Source organism: Heterodontus francisci, chromosome 2, assembly GCF_036365525.1.
Source record: "Heterodontus francisci isolate sHetFra1 chromosome 2, sHetFra1.hap1, whole genome shotgun sequence".
Classification (NCBI taxonomy): Eukaryota; Metazoa; Chordata; class Chondrichthyes; order Heterodontiformes; family Heterodontidae; genus Heterodontus; species Heterodontus francisci.
In genome coordinates this window covers 736,559-750,367 of record NC_090372.1, presented here as the reverse complement: position 1 = coordinate 750,367, position 13,809 = coordinate 736,559, and positions in this window count along the sequence as shown.

Genomic DNA, 13,809 nt, shown 5'->3' with positions numbered 1-13,809 from the left:
ATCCTATTACATGCTTTTACATTTCAGGTCACATCATGAAAATCATGAAATGGCCAGTTCTGTAATAGTTCGGGAATTGGAATCTGAAGATTTTAAAATTCCTCACTCCAATTTTCTCCTGTCATCCCATTGCAACAATGGTGTGTGTCGATAGGTGTCAGTAATCATCCTGTACCTCACTCAATGCAGTATGAATCTAGGTGTCAATAACTATGCTGCATCAGGAGAGGGGAAAAGAAACAAGAGGAAGTGAGGGAAGGTGGTGAGCAGGAGATGAATAGAAGGGAGGAAGACATATGGATGGTAAGAGAGGAGAAGAGAGGAGGAGGGAAGAAGGAGATGAACACAATTTAGAGGAATGGGCCATGGATTTGTTGGGATGAGTGGAGAGAGGCGTGTGAATTTCTCCTCACTTGCAAGTGGAGTATGGTGGCCATTTCTTGGCCAAGGGGAGATTTTCTTTGCAACAACATTTCCATTTTAGTCTGTTCTGGGCCTGCTCAGGTTTCTGAATTTGTTTCTATTCAATGTTTTGATGGTTTATAACTCTTTGACCATCTGAATCGCAGTTGAATCAAGGAAATTTAACAAGCTCACTTTCAGAGGAATGGGCCAGGAATTTCCAGGCAGCTGCTCCCGCTTCTTCAGTCTTACTTCATTGGAAGTGCAGAGGAGAGGCTGTTCCAGTGAATATAATCATCAGTCAACCAGCCACAAGCAACCTACAAACACAACTTACATCAGCTTCTCCAAACAGCCAACAAGGCGTGCACATTAACTCAGCCGAATGTTTCCTTCCCGACACACTGCCTGACATCAAACATTTACTGTACATAGGATTCTGGGAAAGAATCCAACTCATTACCATAGCTCGGTGTATTCAAACACCCAAATATTGGGCCAGTTTTAATGGGCGCAGTGTGGCTGAGGTCAAAAGGGAGGGAAAACCATCCAGTTTTCAGCAGGGAGAAGCCTGAAAGATTCTGACTCCAGTAATAATATATACATTTTAAAATAAGGATGAATTAAACCAAGGTCGTGGTGCAGAGACTAATCAAACATTTTCCATTTTCTATCAATGTCAGGAAACTGCAAAATACACATCACCAGTGGTCACTTGTACCCGCAGTCTACTCCAGTTTCATTGGCTGTAGTTTCATGCTGAACAGTTTAGAAAGGACAGTTCATTTCCCATATGTAGTCTGCACAATTCAGCAATAAAAACAGACAACCGGTGTTTAAGCTTCAGTGTTACTGAGTGATAATTTGAATAGTGTGCAGCAGTAAATGTTACAGGTGTGTAAACAAAGACCAAGTCTCTATGCAATGCAGTTTTTAGAAATGAGATATATAAAGCCCCTCAAGGTTTTTTCTTCAAATTTGACACATGCCCGGTTTGGTTTACTTCACAATTTGTGTAACACTAATGATTAAACCCATGCTCAGGGCAAATAATGACAAGTTCATCACCCAAACATCCAAGACGATAGCTATAGGAAGCTTGCTCCTTCTTCTGTAGAGCACGAGTTACTAGCAATGGTTAACTGATCACCTGTATGAAAATTGGGAGTAGATTATTTCTTGCAGTGATGTGCAGCTAAGTTATAAACCTATTGTGTTCATCTCTGACTCATCTTTGAATCTCAGGTGCCAAGCAGTATCAATAAACAGGAGCTAGTCATCATCATTTAGCCCCCAATATCTTTATGATTTTTATACACTAATGTCTAGTGGAAATGTTTCTTTATATTCTTTTTATCAGCTGTTTGTTCAGTTGCAGGTCATCTTTAGGTCAATTATTCCATAAAGAAGAAATGATCTAGTAAACATCTGCTTGGATATGAATTACTTAGTAGCTCAGCATCGAACTCCTTGCAGGATTATATGGGTAGCTGTGTATTCTAGGTTAGTGAAATATTCCAGTGAAAGAGATGATAGTCTGTGCGTCTATGATTCTATTTTTGGCCTTGTTGCTAGGCAGTGTAACACAACAGAATTTCTCACTTGCTTCAAAGACAATGTTTAAAAAATATGTAAGCAATACCTGCATTTTACAAAGCTGTGTTGTAAAATAGAATGGAACAGTGTCTAATAACACTGATTTTCATGCAATTAGGATACAGCAGCACATTTAATGTTTTACAGTGGGTGTCATTGTAATAGAGGCACATTAAACCATTCAGTCCTATTTATGCCAACAGGCATAACTGAATAACTGAAGCACAAGGTATACCCAGCATTTATACCCACCATTCAGCACTGTTAGTGTAGAGGAAATTCTTAAGTGCATAAAAGTTTTCAGCAATAGTGAATTTGGAAATTACTGAAGGGAGATAACAGCATAAGAAATAGGAGCAGGAGTAGACCATATGAATCCCCTGAACCTGCTCCACCATTCAATACCATCATTGCTGATTTTCTGCCTCAGTTCCCACCCACTCCCCATATCCCTCCTTGATTTCATGAGAGATCTGTAATCCAAGTCTTGAATCCATTCAATGATGGAGCATCCACAACCTTCTGGGGTAGGCAATTTCACAGATTCACAACCCTCTGAATGAAGAAATTTCTCCTCATCTCAGTCCTAAATGATCGGCACCTTATCCCGAGACTGTGTCCCCATGTTCTAGATTCCGCAGTTAGGGGAAAAAACCTCTCAGTATCTACCCTGTCAAGCCTCTTCAGAATCTTGTATGTTAGAATGAGATCGCCTCTCATTCTTCGATATTCCAGAGAGTATAGGCCCAATTTACTCAGCCTCTCATCATAGCACAGCCCTCTCTTCCCAGGAACTAATCTAGTAAACCTCTGCTGTACCACTTCCATTGAAAGTGTATCCTTCTTTAGACATGGAGACCAAAACTTCACACAGCAATCCAGGTGTAGTCTCATCAAAACCCTACACAATTGTAGCAAGACTTCCTTATTCTTGTACTCCAGTCCCCTTGCAATAAAGGCCAACATGCCATTTACCTTCTTAATTGCTTGCTGTAACTGCATGCTAACTTTCTGTTCCTTGTACAAGTACACACAAGTCTCTCTGAACATGAACATTTAAAAGATTCATGCTTTTTAAAAATTATTCTGCTTTTCTATTCTTACTAGCAAGGTGAATAACCTCACAATTCCCCACATTATACTCCATCTGCCACCTTGTTGCCCATTCACTTAACTTGTCTATATTTATGTAAAGTCTCTTTGTGCCTTCCTCACATTCCCACCCAACTTTGTATCGTCAGCAAACTTAGATACATTACTCTCGGTCTCTTCGTCTAAGCCATTTGTTACAGTCAAGTGAGGAGGGGTCGAAGGGCTTCCCGCTTTTCCTTCTTGTTAGATCACAACAGGTTTAATTCTTTCTTAAAGTGGATGTTCCGTCCAATTCAATAGGCGTTTGATTACTTACTTGCTATGATCATAACAAGAAGCAATTGGACAGGTTTTCTTGAGTTGACAAAGAAAGAGATTAATTTTATTGTACCTAAACCAAACTAATAAAATAATAAACTACATGCCAACTTTTACTCTTACACATACATTAGTGGTTTACACACACACACAAATAGGTTACAAAGTGGGAAAAGGTAGATTGGTTGAGTTAGAGGCCGTAAAAAAAGGTATATAGTCTGTAACGTTTGGTGATTCGGCTGGCTTCTAGCTGAATTCAGTGGTCCTGAAGCTTTTAATTTGAAGAGGTAGATAACTGATTCAGTGGGTCTCTTGGAGATAGTGATGTGGATGATTTCCTCCAATGGGGTTTCTGATTGTAGCCGGAGTATGCAAAAGTGGTCAGTCAAGCTGGAATGGAGAGAGAGAGAGAGAGAGAGGGACCCACACTTAGGGTCTGCTCATGTCAGAGTCCAGTTGCTTCTCCTCTGCTGCAGAGAAAAACACCAGCTTAAAACCACAGATGAGGAGGGGCTTGTCACATGACAGTCACTCATTGATACAAACATAGCAGTTAGCAGTATTTCCAAAATCCGCAGTATTTTGCTTTTAAAGCAGTATTTCTCTCCCTGCTGAAAAGAACAGGTAGTTCCTTTAAACTTCCAGGGTCTTGGTTCTTACTGGGAAATGCACAGACATTTTCTCTCCCTCCTCACAGTCCTTTGCAATGTAGGATACATGTTGTAAATTAGGTGATGATCTTCAGTTGCCAGCAGACATCCTGTTCTAAATTTTCTTTTGAAATTTCTTCAAAAAAAATATAAGTTCAAATCTCCAGTCAGTGGACCAACGAAAATTATCATTCAACAAAACACATTGGCATATCTATATATATTTTAAATAGCTGAGGCCCAGCATTGATCCTTGCGGCACTCCACTAACTACAGCCTGCCAACTTGAAAATGCCCTTTTTATCCCTACTTTCTGCTTCCTGTCCATTAACCAATCCTCCATCCATGCTAATATATTAACCACAACTCCATGAGCCCTTATCTTGTGTATTAACCTTTTGTACGGCACCCTATTAAATGCCTTTTGAAAATCCAAGTACGGTGCATCAACTGGTTATCTACCTTACTAGTTACATCCTCAAAAATGTTAATACATTTTCCAAGCATAATTTTCCTTTCATAAAACCATGTTAACTCTATCTGATCATACTGTGATTTTCTAAGTGCATTGTTAAGTCTTCCTTGATAATAGATTCCAATATTTGTCTGATGACTGATGTCAGGCTAACTTCTCTGTCCCTCCTCTCTTGAATAGTGGTATTACATTTGCTATCTTCCAATCCACTGGCACAGTTCTGGAATCTCGGGAATTCTGGAAAATCATAGCCAGCACATCCACTACCTCTTTTAGAACCCTAGGATGTAGGCCATCAGGTCCTGGGCATTTGTCAGCTTTTTGTCGCTAAGGTTTCAACAAAGAACAAAGAACAGTACAGCACAGGAACAGGCCATTCGGCCCTCCAAGCCTGCGCTGATCTTGATCCCTGCCTAAACTAACACCTTCTGCACTTCCGGGGCCCATATCCCTCTATTCCCTTCCTATTCATGTATTTGTGAAGATGTCTCTTAAACGTCGCTATCGTATCTGCTTCCACCACCTCCCCTGGCAGCAAGTTCCAGGCACTCACCACCCTCTGTGTAAAAAATTTGCCTCGCACATCCCCTCTAAACTTTGCCCCTCACATGTTAAACCTATGTCCCCTAGTAACTGACTCTTCCACCCTGGGAAAAAGATTCTGACTATCCACTCTGTCCATGCCGCTTATAACTTTGTAAACCGCTATCGTGTCGCCCCTCCACCTCCATCGTTCCAGTGAAAACAATCCGAGTTTATCCAACCTCTCCTCATAGCTAATGCCCTCCAGACCAGGCAACATCCTGGTAAACCTCCTCTGTACCCTCTCCAAAGCCCCCACGTCCTTCTGGTAGTGTGGCGACCAGTTTCTCTAATACTTTTTCTCTATTGATATTAATTACTTTACGTTCCTCACTCTGATTCGTCCCTTCGCCACCCTCTATTTCTGGTATGTAATTTGTGTCGTCTACTGTGAAGGCAGACGCAAAATATTTGTTCAACGTCTGCGCCATTTCCTCATATCCCACGATAATTTCTCCAGTTTTTGCCTCTAAAGGATAAATGTTTACTTTAGCTACTCCTCTTTTTATAAACTGTTGTGAGTGCTTTCACTTTTGTTGTTATATTTTGAAGATTTGTGTTTTAAAATGGAAAAGGAGTCCATGGATTTTATTTTTACAAAGGTCACTAAGAGGTCGAGAATGCAAACAGCTACTGGAAGGCACCTTGGGGTGTTTTTGACTTGGGGAAAGATGTTTGCAGAGAAGTGACAGGTCGCGATTTATGGGGACAGGAGGCTTGATTCTTGTGACATTGGGCAGAATTTTACATGGGCAGTCTGCCCATGTGGATTGCTTGTCATGGAGTCGCTGCGATATTAAACGTGGCGGCTCTTTAAATGGCTGGGGCAGACTGCCCTCCCCCCCTCACAATGGCATGGAGGGGGCAGGCGGTCCATCCATGGCAACAATGTCAGGCGCCACTGCGTATCCGCCAACGCCATTTTTTAAGGGCTTCCAGCCCTTCCATTTGATTTAAAAGTTTAAAGAAAATTTACTTTAAAAAATTATATAAGGTTATCCCAACCCTCTCCCACTCTCCCAATCACCATCAAATTCATTACTTGCCCTCTCACCTACCAAAAATCTTGTGCACCGACCTTCCCCCCGCAAAGGTCATTAGCTTTAAACTTTACTCCTTCCCACCACCCCCTAGACCAATGCAATTAATTTTACCTTGCTCCCCCACTCCCATACTGAGAAACGTATCTGCTCCTACGTCCCCACCAATGTTCTGCCTTTAATCACTGAACGGAGATCTGAAGGTAGGGGAGTGGTGGCCGCTGCCGCCCATATGATACCAGAATGGACATCGGTAGTGGGTAAGTCATTAATTTAACTAAATTAACATTTAAATTTTGGCCCCGTCGCTGAGCAGTGGGGGGGTGGGGGGGGCCGGGGCTGCCACGAGCCCTTTCTGCCACCGACAATATCAGGCCGGGCCTTTCCGGTGTTGAGGCCCAAGGTGGGCCTCTCCTGGAGGCATTTTCCAGCCCATCCCCACCCCCCAGCACAACTCCCGATGTCGGCGGGGGGGGAGGGGGGGAGGGTTGTTCAATGCAGCCCGTTGTGTTTTGGCTTAATTTTGGACAGTGAGTTGGGATATGGACAATGGTTTGAACAGACAGTTGGAGAAAATTGTCAAGAAAACAAGACCCAGCTCAGTCTGTTCCAGCTCTTTGAAAAAGCTACCAGTTTTCCATCACTTGAGAAGCTGAGCAGAAAGTGTAAGAAACTGCCTGAAATCTGTTATTGTATTTTCCCTGAAAAACCTGCCCAAACTGATCTTCAACCTCATTTGACAAAAATTGTTTTATGAAGATCCCAGTGACAGACGTCTATACTAATTTGGGATGCCAAACCAAAAAGGATTTCTGTCATCTTTTCATATCTTCTCTCGTTTCTTCAAGAATTAGCAAGTATTTTGGCCAACGTACTTTTTTTTGGATTTTTTTGTACTAGAGCACTAAAGAGTAAATCTCTTTTTTTTTGGTTAACTGGTGTATGTGTGTGCACGTTTGTGTGGGGGGCTAAGACAAAAGGGGAACTTTTATATTTTGATCTGTGTGTTTATGAATTGCTTAATTACTGGTTAAGACTTGTTTATTAATAAATTGATAATTTTGTTGTTTATTGAAGAAACTTGGTTGGTGTGTTTTATTCTGGGATAAAAATAGAATCTATAATTGACCATATCGGTAAGTGGGGAGAAAAATTAAATATATGTTGTGACATATGGAGAGGTGGAATGAGAATGAACAGTGCACTCCTCCCACCTCGGTCATAACAATACTGGTCAAAGCTCTTACAATCTGGTTATAAATTTCCTAGCTAGATAAAAGCACTGAAAGTGTGAAACTTAATTCTGAGGAGGATCAAGAGGGATACCCCCTGAAAGTTTTACATGTTATATTCTGGCATTTTTCTGGGATGTTCTGCCATTCAAATCAAGATACATTTTTCCAGGATTGCAGATATTTTGGCCGGATTTTTACACCCCCCCCCCCAATGAGCTGGCATGTGATGGGGGGGGGGAGGGAGGGGGCATAAAATTGTGCAGGGAGGCGGGGGGGGGGGGGGGGGAATGCCATTCCCAAACCTCTCCTGCCCCTACTGCAATTTTACGTGGGGCTTCAGTGGCGAGAAACGACCCGCCTGCCCCAGGCCATCAAGACCCTTAAATGGCCAATTAATTGCCACTTAACGGCCTCCTCCCGATGCTGCTGGTATTTTACCCTCAGCAGTCAGATGGCAAAGGTCCCTAGAATTGTGCCTGGTAAAACCAGGCGGCCTTCTTGCAGGCTGTGGAGGGGGCCCTCCTGATCGGTCACACTGTGCCCCACAGAGAACTGCCCCCGACGTCGCAACTGCCGCCAACGCACAACACTCCCCCACCTCCAAACCGACCCGCCACCTTGCCTCACCAGGGTCCAGCCAATTGTACCCGGCGAAGCCCTAAAAACTTACCTGAGTTCCTGGGCCATCCTTCCTGTTGCCTCCAATGGCTGGGTGCAGTCCCAGTAGTGCCTTGGACAAGAGCTGCCGGCAGCTCCATTAGGTGGGACTTCCTGCCCTAAGGAGGTAGAAATCCCGCCCAAGACCAATTAAGGGCCTGGGGAGTGAAAACTCCCGGCCTGGCTCCCCAAGCCTGGCAGAGGCGGGCTCGGCCTCAACTTTTCGGACAATGGTTGGGGCCTCCCACCCAATATAAAATTACGGCCTTTAAATAACTTTACAGGATAAGATTAAAATAGTAAATGGCTAATAGTCTGTGTTAAAATTATAGAACAAGGATCTTTATACAATGCATTAAGTGATACATTGATCAGATTATCACCAAGTGGAATTTCTACCCTTTGTGCTCTTTTAAATCTGCTAAAAAGGTTTGTTTTCTTTTCTTAGGAATGAGATCATTACATCATGTAATTATAAATGAGCAGTAAAGCAGAGGTGTGGAAAGCTTTGCCGTCAGGTATTCATTGCCAACTGATCAGGGTAATTATTATAAGAACACAAAAACTAGGAGCAGGAGTAGGCAATTCAGCCCCTTGAGCCTGCTCCACCATTCAATGCGATCATGACTGATCTCATCTCGGCCTCAACTCCACTTTCCTGCCCGTTTTCCATAAGCCTTCAACCCATTACTAATTAAAAATCTGTCTATCTCCTCCTTAAATTCCACAGACTCACGACCCTTTGAGAGAAGTAATTTCTCCTCATCTCTGTTTTAAATCTGCTACCCCTTATCCTAAAACTATGACATCTCGTTCTAGATTGCCACACAAGAGGAAACATCCTCTCTACGTCTACTTTGTCAATCCACTTAATCATCTTATATACCTCAATTAGATCTCCTCTCATTCTTCTAAACTCTAGAGAGTAAAGGCCTAAACTGCTCAATTTCTCTTCATAAGACAAACCCCCCATCTCTGGAATCAATCTAGTGAACCTCCTCTAACTGCCTCCAATGCAACTACATCCCTCTTCAAGCAAGGAGACCAAAACTGTACGCAATACTCCAGGTGCAGTCTCACTAATGCCTTGTACAGTTGCAGCAACACTTCCCTCCTTTTATACTCTACTCCTTTAGCAATAAATGTCAAAATTCCATTTGCCTTCATTATTACCTGCTGTACCTGTGTACTAGATTTCTGAGATTCATGCACGAGGACACCCAGATCTCTCTGCACCGAAGCACTCTGAAGTTTCTCTCCATTTAGATAATAATTTGCCTTTCTATTCTTCTGACCAAAATGGATATCCTCACACTTATCCACGTTAAATTCCATCTGCCAAATTTTGGCCCATTCACCGAACCTATTCATATCCATTTGTAAATATCTTATTTCTTTATTGCAAATTATTATCCCACCTGTTTTAGTGTCATCTGCAAATTTGGCTATAGTACCTTCTATCCCTCCATTCAAGTCATTAATATAGATTATAAATAGTTGGGGCCTGAGGTTCAAACCCTGTGGCACCCCACTAGTTACATCTTGCTAACCAGAAAAATACCCATTTATCCCGACTCTCTGTTTTCTGTTGGTTGGCCAATCCTCTATCCAAGCTAATAAATTGCCCCTAACCCCATGTGATCTTACCTTGTGTATTAACCTTTTGTGCAGCACCTTATCAAATGCCATCTGGAAGTCCAGATAAACAACATCTACAGGATCCCCATTATCCACTTTACTTGTTACAGCTTCGAAGAACTCTCGCAAATTAGTCAAACACGATTTACCCTTCATAAAACCATGCTGATTCTGATGGATTGTGTTTTGACTTTCTAAATGTCCTGTTATTACTTCCTTAATAATGGATTCTAACAATTTCCCAACGACAGATGTTAAACTAACTGGTCTGTAGTTTCCTACTTTCTGCCTCCCTCCCTTTTTGAATAAGGGCGTTACATTAGCTTTTTTCCAATCCACTGGAACCTTTCCCGCATCCAGGGAATTTTGGAATACTATAACCAATGGATCCACTATCTCTGCTGCCACTTCCTTTTAAACCCTAGGATGTAGGCCATCAGGCCCTGGGGATTTGTCTGCCTTCAATCCCAATAGTTTTCTCAGTACTTTTTCCCTAGTGATGATGATTGTTCTATGTTCCTCCCTTTCTATAACCTCTGCATTACCTGTTACTATTGGGATGGTACTAGTGTCCTCCACCGTGAAAACTGAGGCAAAATACTGATTTAGTGTCTCCGCCATTTCTGTGTTCCCCACTATTAACTCCCCAGTCTCATCCTCCAAGGGACCAACATTCACTTTAGCTACTCTCTTCCCTTTTATATACTTATAGAAGCTTTTGCTTTCCATTTTTATATTTTGTGCTAGTTTTCTTTCATAATTTACCTTTGCTCTTTTTATTACTTTTTTGGTAACCCTTTGTTAATCTTTAAAAGTTTCCCAATCTTCCAGCCTGCCACTGGCCTTTGCAATATGGTATGCTGTAGTTTTTGTCTTTATGTTATCCTTAACTTCCTTGCTTAGCCATGGATGTTTTTCCCCCTCTTGGAATCTTTCTTCCTCTCTGGAATATATTTTAGTGGGGAGGAATTGAATATCTCCTTAAACATTTGCCACTACTCATCAACTGTCCTACCTTTTAGTTTTCCTGCCCAGTCCACTAGGGCCAAATCTGTCCTCATGCCTATGTAGTTACCTTTGTTTAACTCCTGGACACTATTGTGGGGCTCCAGTTTCTCGCCCTCAAACTGAATTTGAAATTCTATCATACTATAATCACTCTTCCCTAGAGGATCCTTAACTATGAGATCATTAATTAATCCCACCTCATTACACAATCTAGAACAGCCTGCTCCCTGGTTGGTTCCACAACATTTTGCTCCAAAAAACAATCTCTAATACATTCAATCAACTCTCCCTCGAGGCTACCCTTGTCAATTTGACTAATCCAGTCTATATGCATATTAAAATCACCCATGATTATTGCTGTACCTTTCTTACAAGCCCCCAGTATTTCCTGGTTTATACTGTGCCCCACTGTGGAACTACTGTTTGGGGACCTATAGATTTCTCCCACCAGGGACTTCTTTCCCTTGCTATTTCTTATTTCTACCCAGACTGATTCTACATCTTGATCTCCAGTGCCTATATCATTTCTCACTATAGCACTCATCTCTTCCTTTACTAACAAAGCTACACCACCTCCTTTTCCTTCCGAAATACTGAGTACCCTTGGATATTCAAATCCCAAACCTGGTTTCCCTGCAACCACGTCTCAGTAATCGGCATTAAATCATATCCATTCGTCTCTATTTGCGCTGTTAACTCATTTTATTCCGAATGCTTCGTGCATTCAGATACAAAGCCTTTAAGTTTGTTCTATTATTAAATTTCCCTACTCTTGTACAATTCCTTGGTGCAATACGATGTTCACACGTTCTGTCCCTTCCTTTTATTTTCTGGTAACAATCAGCCTGACCACTAACCTGCACTCCTACCTTCTCCTTTAACTTCCTGTTTTTCCATGCAACATGAACCCCACCCCCCCACCCACCACCACCACTATTTAGTTTAAAGCCCCATCTACAGCCCTAGTTGTGTGATTCACCAGGACTCTGGTCCCAGCATGATTCAGGTGGAGCCCGTCCCATCGGAACAGCTCCCTCCTTCCCCAGTACTGATGCCAGTGTCCCATGAATTCGAAACCATTTCTCCCATACCAATCTTTGAGCCACGCATTTACCTCTTTAATCTTATTGACCCTGTGCCAATTTGCTCGTGGCTCAGTTAGTAATCCAGAGATTATTACCTTTTTGGTTCTGCTTTTCAATTTAGCCCCTAGCTGCTCATATTCCCTCAGCAGAACCTCTATCCTCATTCTACCTATATCATTGGTACCTACGTGGACCACGGAAACTGGATCTTTCCCCTCCCACGCCAAGTTCCTCTGCAGCCCAGATGAGATATCCTGAACCCTGGCACTAGGTAGGCAACAGAGCCTTCGGGACTCTCGATCCTGGATATTAATGTCACTCTTCATAATTCCCCGTGAATGTTGGGCACTGTAATGTAGCAGGTGTGGTCTGTCTCCCTGGTAATTGATCGTAATTGGGCACTGTGACTCACACAAATAAATCAACACATGTCATAGCAGTACATTGTACTAAAATCTGAAATCTGGGAATTGCATGGAAGGTTGAATGCATTCACACCAGGGATTACCAGAACAATGGCCACAAATAGTCTTGAAAGAAATAAATCTTCTTCTAAGACAACAGCCAGACACATCCAAAAGTTCTTTTGTGGACAATTGAAAGTTCAAAAAGTTGCATTTAATGAATATATAAAGTCAAAATAATGTGGATGCTGGAAATCTGAAATAGAAACAGAACATACTGGAAATACTCAGCAGGTCAGGTATCACCAATGGAGAGAGAAACAGAGTTGACATTTCAGGTCACTGACCTCTCATCACTAATGTTTTCCTGCCTCAAGTATGTAACAATGAAGAAAAGTTTAGCTCCAGCATCCTCCAGCTGATCTGGTTAATTCTGATACCTTCCGACTGATTGGGCTGGTTATATTTGATAAGCTCCAGTTAAAATCTAGCTTCTCTAATGAGGTGCTGACAAACTGTCACAAGAGTTGGAAAGCTGATGAATGGGATGTTTGAAATCCCACCAGTGCCTCGGATTTTCAAGTTAACCGTTTAAGGGGTGGAGCCTTTTCTGATTCACAAGAGCATAAGCCTCATAAGGCCAGTGATGTCAGTAGGCAGCCCTGGGAATGCAGTCAGGCTCTGGACTACAGACTGGTACAGTGAGAATGTTGGTATATACCAACCTACAGATCGGTAGAAATGGGCACCAATTTATGGGACAAGCCAGGGGGATTGACTGTGCCCCCAAAAACTGGCAAAAATATTGCTGCAAACATTGCGGATCAATCCCTTATTCTGAAGTCAGCAGGAAGCCTGATGTATAATGAGCGGACTAATCTGATATTTTTTATGCACACCTGTCAAAGTTGAAAGTTCAATCCCTAGTGTTTGAGTTGTAAACTTAAAATCAAACAGGGAAATGACAGCACATTGTGTGTTTAATGGTGAACTAAAAATAATTTCTGTATTATGAAGAGAATGAGTAACTAAGCATTTTGAAGGTGCTTTCAGTTTCCCACCTCATGCGTTAGCTTTTTGTTGAGTGAAAATAAAAGTTTTTTTTCCGGTACATTGATGACTGTATCGGTGCCGTTTCCTGCTCCCGCCCCAAACTGGAAAACTTTATCAACTTTGCTTCTAATTTCCACCCTTCTCTCACCTTTACATGGTCCATCTCCGACACTTCCCTTCCCTTCCTCGACTTCTCTGTCTCCATCTCTGGTGATAGGTTGTCTATGAATATCCATTATAAAGCCACCGACTCCCACAGCTACCTCGACTACACTTCTTCACACCCTGCCTCCTGTAAGGACTCCATTCCATTCTCCCAGTTTCTCTGTCTCCGACACATCTGCTCTGATGATGCTACCTTCCATGACAGAGCTTCTGATATGTCTTCCTTTTTCCTCAACCGAGGATTCCCCCCCCACTGTTGTTGACAGGGCCCTTAACTGTGTCCGGCCCATTTCCCACACCTCTACCCTCACCCCTTCCCCTCCCTCCCAGACCCGCAACAGGGTTCCCCTTGTCCTCACTTTCCACCCCATCAGCCTCCATATCCAAAGGATCATCCTCCGCCATTTCC